Source organism: Nycticebus coucang, chromosome 23 (assembly GCF_027406575.1).
Source record: "Nycticebus coucang isolate mNycCou1 chromosome 23, mNycCou1.pri, whole genome shotgun sequence".
Lineage (NCBI taxonomy): Eukaryota > Metazoa > Chordata > Mammalia > Primates > Lorisidae > Nycticebus > Nycticebus coucang.
This window is the reverse complement of record NC_069802.1, coordinates 2,224,499-2,231,637: the sequence shown is the minus strand read 5'-3', so window position 1 is coordinate 2,231,637 and position 7,139 is coordinate 2,224,499.

Sequence of the window (7,139 nt, the reverse complement as noted above, 5' to 3'; positions counted from 1 at the left end):
GTCTTTGTTTGGCAAATCACCATGCATTTTTTTGAGCTATCAAATCCACATACCCCCAAACCATGCCATGTCACGTAGACTCTCATAGCTCAGTGCCCTTGTCCTTTGAAGCATTCATCAGCCTTCTGCTTACTTTCTAGGTTGTAAGTTCCCTGAAGCCAGGCCCCTCTGTCTGTCACTTTCTGAGATATCCCCCGTGCTGGCACAGTGCTGAACACTATTCATTCAATGGTAGGCTCCTTCATTATTTATTCATTAACTCAGAAACATTTGTTGACACCCCTGTCCTTATTTCTGGTTCAGTTATAGAGGAAGGCTTAGTAAAATAATTACCCTCATAGTTACTATGTTAGAGACGTAATCAGGGCTGCGATCAGAAAGAGGGGGGATCATGAAGGATGTAAATGGGACGTGGAAATGACAAGGAGAAGAACGAAAAGTGAGTTTTCTATCAAGGAAGTAAATGGGAAGGTTTTTGCCATTTCCACACTAATCCTCTTCTCCATTCTCACCCACGCCTCACACTGGACTGAAACAGGTTCGGTTGAAACACTTTATAACCAATTAGTTATAACCAATTATGGCCATTAGCACTGCCTCCTTGGAGCTTCCAATTCTAGACAAACAACCCAGAATATTATCTTCCACTAATTCCTCGGCCTTACTTGCACCATTTTCTGCCCATTTTTCTACCTTAGATTCTCTCTGCCGTCAAAGGTTGGTTCTGCTCTTGCTGGAGACTGTGCAAAGGAGGACGCTATGTACTGAGCCATGTGCGCGATTGTTCAGCGTCCCTGAGGCTCCTGAATTTGGTTCCATCAGGTGAGGTGAGGTGCTGGGCTGTGAGCTTGTGGCCTGCAGTGGCCTCAGGACATTGAACTGGAGGCACATAGAGATGGTGGGAGGAGGAGAGGGTGCCAGGAGGCTAATCTTAAAGCTTTCTTTAAGAAAAGCCAAAAGAATCAAAATAGTTTCTCTAAAAACTTTTTTATTCATTTTACTTATGTACATAACAAACTCATAAGAACACCAAGGGGAGCTTCAGGGTGGCTTTGACAAAGATTACGGGGCCACGCGCTGACAGCAGACACTGCTCACCACCTCCCCACATCCAGATTACGGGGCCACGCGCTGACAGCAGACACCGCTCACCACCTCCTGACACCCAGATTATGGGGCCACGCGCTGACAGCAGACACCGCTCACCACCTCCTGACACCCAGATTACGGGGCCATGCGCTGACAGCAGACACTGCTCACCACCTCCCCACACCCAGATTACGGGGCCACGCGCTGACAGCAGACACCGCTCACCACCTCCTGACACCCAGATTATGGGGCCACGCGCTGACAGCAGACACCGCTCACCACCTCCTGACACCCAGATTACGGGGCCATGCGCTGACAGCAGACACCGCTTACCACCTCCCAGCACCCAGATTACGGGGCCACGAGCTGACAGCAGACACCGCTTACCACCTCCCGACACCCAGATTACGGGGCCACGAGCTGACAGCAGACACCGCTCACCACCTCCCGACACCCAGATTATGGGGCCACGCGCTGACAGCAGACACCGCTCACCACCTCCTGACACCCAGATTACGGGGCCACGCGCTGACAGCAGACACCGCTCACCACCTCCCAGCACCCAGATTACTGGGCCATGCGCTGACAGCAGACACCGCTTACCACCTCCCGACACCCAGATTACAGGGCCACGCGCTGACAGCAGACACCGCTCACCACCTCCTGACACCCAGATTACGGGGCCACGCGCTGACAGCAGACACCGCTCACCACCTCCCAGCACCCAGATTATGGGGCCACGCGCTGACAGCAGACACCGCTCACCACCTCCCGACACCCAGATTACGGGGCCACGAGCTGACAGCAGACACGGCTCACCACCTCCCGACACCCAGATTATGGGGCCATGAGCTGACAGCAGACACCTCTCACCACCTCCCGACACCCAGATTATGGGGCCATGAGCTGACAGCAGACACCGCTCACCACCTCCCGACACCCAGATTATGGGGCCAGGCGCTGACAGCAGACACCGCTCACCACCTCCCAATACCCTCAGGATGCGACGGACATCTGACATGCAAACACCAATGTGCCTTAAAGCATCAGCTCCTGAACAGTGATAAATTTCCTGGCTGGAATTTGGATATCAGAGATTCCATTTTGTGGGGCTCTCATCTGTGGACAACCAGATTTCTTGTGGACAAATCTGTCCTCTGCCTGCCTTACCTGCAAGAGAGTGGAAAATGAAAGAAGCAGCAGAATTCTTCGAGTAAGTTCTCTGAGCTTGGGCCTAGGAGAACCCACCCAGACCTAGGCCCAGGCATCTCACCTGAGCAGGTGGGTAATCCCTAAACAGGGAAGACCTTTGGCCAATTCTTTACTTCCTGTCCATAGCAGCAGGTTGGCCACAAGGGGGAAGCATCACACAGAGATGGGCTCTGGCCCGACCTGCTCTTTGTTCTGGCTTTCCTATTGTCCTCCAAGCAGGGAAGGCAGGTGAGGACCCACTGCTGCTGCTCAGCCATGACCGTGACGGTGCCCACCTGGGGTTGTGAACGCAGCCATGCAGTCAATGAACACACGAGGAATAGTAAGTGACATTGATGAATATTCAGGATATAATTTATCAATGAAATTAAGTAAAGCAGTGAAAAAAGATACGTATAGGTATCAAGTTCGTAGATTTGAAGATTCCCCATATGCTGAAAACTGAGAACCAGACTCTCTGGCTCTGATGCCAGCCCTGCAGTGTGTTCACTGTCACCTGCCCGTAGGCAGTTCTTCAGCCCCGTCTTTCACAAGTTGCCTGTGTCCCTTTCTGTCACAGTGCCCATGTGAGGGTGGAGCCTGTGTCCCTTTCTGTCACAGTGCCAGTGTGAGGATGGAGCAAGGAAACACAGGCCAAAGTCACAGAAAGTGATGACACTGGACTGCAAATGTACAAGTGCTACAACTCAGGAGTGCAGAGAAAGCCAGCTGATTATTACTGTGTGCTGACGTGATCTTCCCGAGGAGGGCAGTGTGCACAGAACACAACCTGGCACAACTTAGCTTAAATCTTAGCTTGACGTAGTCCCTGAAACCGTGTTTTCAGTCTAAGGTGCCAAAATTCTCATTTTGCCAAGACTTTACCAGTTTTAAAACCCAGAGTCCTAGGCCTAGGAACCCCCCTCTGCCCCAGCAAACCAAACATGAGGCTGAACTCAAGTCTCTGGGGCCATTGCTCAGGCTTTCTATTCCCATCCTCCTCCTTATTTCTTCCCCCCAAAGGCTCTTGGTGTGATGGGGAAAGGTGTGTGCCCCTAACCCTCAGCAGAGAAGTGAACCCTAGGTCTTCGATTCCCTGTGGAGTACTCTGAACCCTTCCTGCCTCTCTTGAGGGTGGCAGTTTGGGCCAGCTTTCCAGGATGCCTGGGCTCCCACTCTGGGTCCCACTGCCAGAGTCTATGACTTTGGCTCAGGATCTTTTATCTCAGTCTGCACTTACCCCATCCCCTTAACTCTACCCTCAGGCCTGGCCAGCAGGACTTTTGCCACTTGACACTTCTGAGTCCTCTGCCACTTGACGGGGAAGCCTAATGGACTATCCTTCCCCACTCAATGCTGCTCACTGCCCCTGTCCTTCTATGAGCTTGCACCATCCCGAGGATGCCTGGGACACTGAGCATTAGTGAGGTGTCTCTAGGCTTCCTCCTGCGTTGTGGGACTGAGGACTGCCTGTGCTGGGCAGAACTGCAAGGGACGCCCAGCACACCTGCCTTTGGTGCGCACCTGCTCACAGTATTCAACCACACACTAATCGAGGTGCTGCTGCAAAGGGATTTTGCAGATGTGATTAAAGTTCTGAATCAGTTGACCTCAAGAGAGGGAGATTAGCCAGGCCCAATCACATAAATCCTTTAAATCCCTGTCTGGAGATCAGGGCCAGATAAGTCAGGGAATCCAGAAGTGAGAAGCAGCAGGTGCAGGAGGCCACATGGCGAGGAGCTGAAGGCGGCCTCCAGGAGTCAAGTCATCCCTGGGCGCTGTCAGAAGGATAACAGGGGAAAGGAATTCAGGAATATGTGTGAAAGTAAACTTCTCCCTTGTTGATCCTCCAGATAGAAAAATAGCCAGCCAACACCTCGTTCTTCCTCTTGAGTCTCTGAGCTGAGGTCTTGACTAAGACACCAGTCTCCTGACCTGTGGAAGCTGAGCAAAAAATAACCATGGGTTGTGTTTGAGCCACTGAGTTTGTGATAACCTGTTTGTGGCATAGAAAACAAATACGCTGCCTCTCCTTGGGGAGGATCCCAAGATGGGGTTGAAAAGAACCCTTCTGTCTTCCTTTCTACTCAATTACTTTCTCTCTTCTCCTCCCCTCTGTCCTTCAATTTGGAAGGATAGGCTTTTCTTTCCCTAGGACAGCCAGACCTATAGCTTTACTGTCATGTAGGAAGTGATATCTTCTCCATAGCTTGGAGGATTCAAGACCGATTCTTGATTCAAGACCTTCAGGCACGAAATGACTCTTGCTGTGAATGTCTAGGATGGTTTGAAATTGAAGACAACCAAGGATTAATATGGCGGCATACCATCCCCTAAATATTGTTCCTATTATGTGCTACAAAGGTGTAAATGTTTAACATGTTTATAGCAAATGCTGAAAAGCTCCTGGTCTGAAGAGGAACAAAACAATTTTTCCTCCTTATCATTTTCTGGACAGGTCTTTAACCCAGCTCAAAGTGACTGGTTCTTTATTTTCTCTTCCAAATTAATATATTTCACAAATATTATCTTAACTCCCAGATATTGTAAGTGCTATTATAGCTTTAAATACTTTTTGGCATCCTGGACTTGGTAGTGGCAAATTATCCACCCATATTTGTGAAACTTGTGCCCTTGAGTGACCAGGGGCCACTCAGCTGTGTGTTATGTCCTATTAGAAGCCCCAAAATCAAGGTAGTTTTTATACTGGAGGGTCAATTTCAGTTGAAGATTAAGAAAATAAGATAAGTACCTTTGATTTATTATTTAAAACTTATGTGTCATATTTAAAAGAAACTGATCAATTTGTGAGGAATATGGAACATACACATGAATCTTTAAGACAAAAACAAGTGATTTCAAAGAATTTATAGGCTTTTTTTAGGGTGTGCCAGAGAACTGAAGGGCTGCATGGCTCTTGTCTTCCACCACTGGTGACCCATTTGGAGATGGTATTAGAAGACCATCAGCTAACGACATGGAGAAAATGGAAAGGTGAGGGGAGAAGGAAGAAGAGATGCCACTTCAAAGTTTATAGGAAGAATGAAAAATTGGTGTTGGGAGGCCCACTCCTACAGGAGGAGCACTGAAGACTCAGGGCTACTTGAGTTAAAGTCATAGAATCATAGAACAGTTGAACTAGAAAGCTTTAGTTAGCCAGGGTTTGGATGTGTAAATGGTATTATGCTTTTTGGGGGCACATTATTTCCAAGCATTCAACTCTCAAGGGGGATCAGAATTTTTATAGTTGAAATACAAAGAGAAATAAGGAAACCAAGTTGAGATTTTGTGGCTAAAATATACTCTCAAGGCCCATTTCAGCAATAATAGCTGAGAAAGCTACACATTGAATTGAAAGAGCCAGGTACTTGAGAGAAAAAAAATGTATATTTTCCAAATTCCCAAAGGTTTCCTTTAAATATTTAGTAACAGAGCTTGGCGGATCAAGCATAAATTTTTAACCATAAACCCAAAAGTTAAAAGAATGTTGGATATGACAAATTCAATTTCCTGAAGGCAATTTTAGACTTTCTGAAGGAGGAGGAGAAGGTAGAGGGGAGGGGAGAGAAGAGAGCTAAGCAAGGCACAGAGCCCTGGGAGAAGGTGGGCAGCAGACACTCCTCCAGCAGATTTAGGGGTAAGAGGGTGGAGGCAATTTCTACCCCATATTTTGCTCAAAATTCTGTGGGGATGGAGTTTGTCAAACATCCTGTGCCTATGCAATTAGAGGATTAAATTAAATCTCTAAATTCTGTGAGATCTTCTAGGTCTGAAATTCTATCATAAATCTTCCTGTGCAGAATGGTACATATTTTGGAAGTCTACATTGTTTACTTTACTGGAATTCTTTGAGTTTCTTCTGATGGTGAAATGTTTGTCATACTGGAGTTGTAGGCACTGCAGAGAGGTGTGAGGTAGGGATCAAGATTCTTTTGCTCATAACTCCTGTGAGCCAAGGGGTGGGGCGTTAACTTCAAAAGATGACCTTTGTGAATGCCTATGAGAACTCTGAATAACATGAGTCCTTAGGTTTTCTTTTTATGCTTAGATAGTAATTATACAAAGCAAAAGTGACCAGATGGAAGAAAATCCTGATGAGGAGACCCACATTAACTGTTGATCATCTCTGCATTTTATACTTCATTTTATAAAAGACTTTTAGTGAGGGACTGGAGCAAGATGGTGGCCAAGTAACAGCTTCCTTGCATCTGGGCACCGTGAGTCTGGAGAGATAGGACTCCAGGCATCTCTGGCTGGTGGGATCTGCCTATCATCACCCCTGTGAGGATACAGGGAGTCAGCGAGAGACTTCTGGACCCCAAGAGGACTAAAACAGTGGAAAAACGGCAAGTGGTCGCGTGTGTTCAATAGGTCTAAACCCGCCCACAACTGTAAGTTCAGTAGCAGCGAGACTGCAAACCAGAAAGGCCTTACCTGTGAACTGTTTTGGTGTCTTTGGACTTGGCACTCAGTTGAACTGCCTTGGGGAGAGCCTCAGCAGGAGTGCGGAGAACTTTGGCCATTGTTTAGGGCCCCAGTCTGAGCCGCTGAGCCAGATGGAGCTAATAGTGTTCAGCTGTGGGCCACAGGGAGCCATTGTGAATGATCTGCCCCAGCAAGCTCCACCCTCAGGGTTGCAGAGCTAGAATCTGGGTGGGAGCTGGTAACCTAGCAACTGAGTAGCTTAAGGGTGGGGTCTGAGCCACCTTGCAGCCCTAACCCTCAGGGGCAGAGTGAGACCGGTTTTGGCACACTGGGTAAGTGGATAGCCACTTCAGCAGTGATTCCAGCGACAAGCACTTTCCTGGGAAAGCTTCTGCTCAGCAAGTTTACAAGTTCAAAGTGCCTTTTAAGTGGGC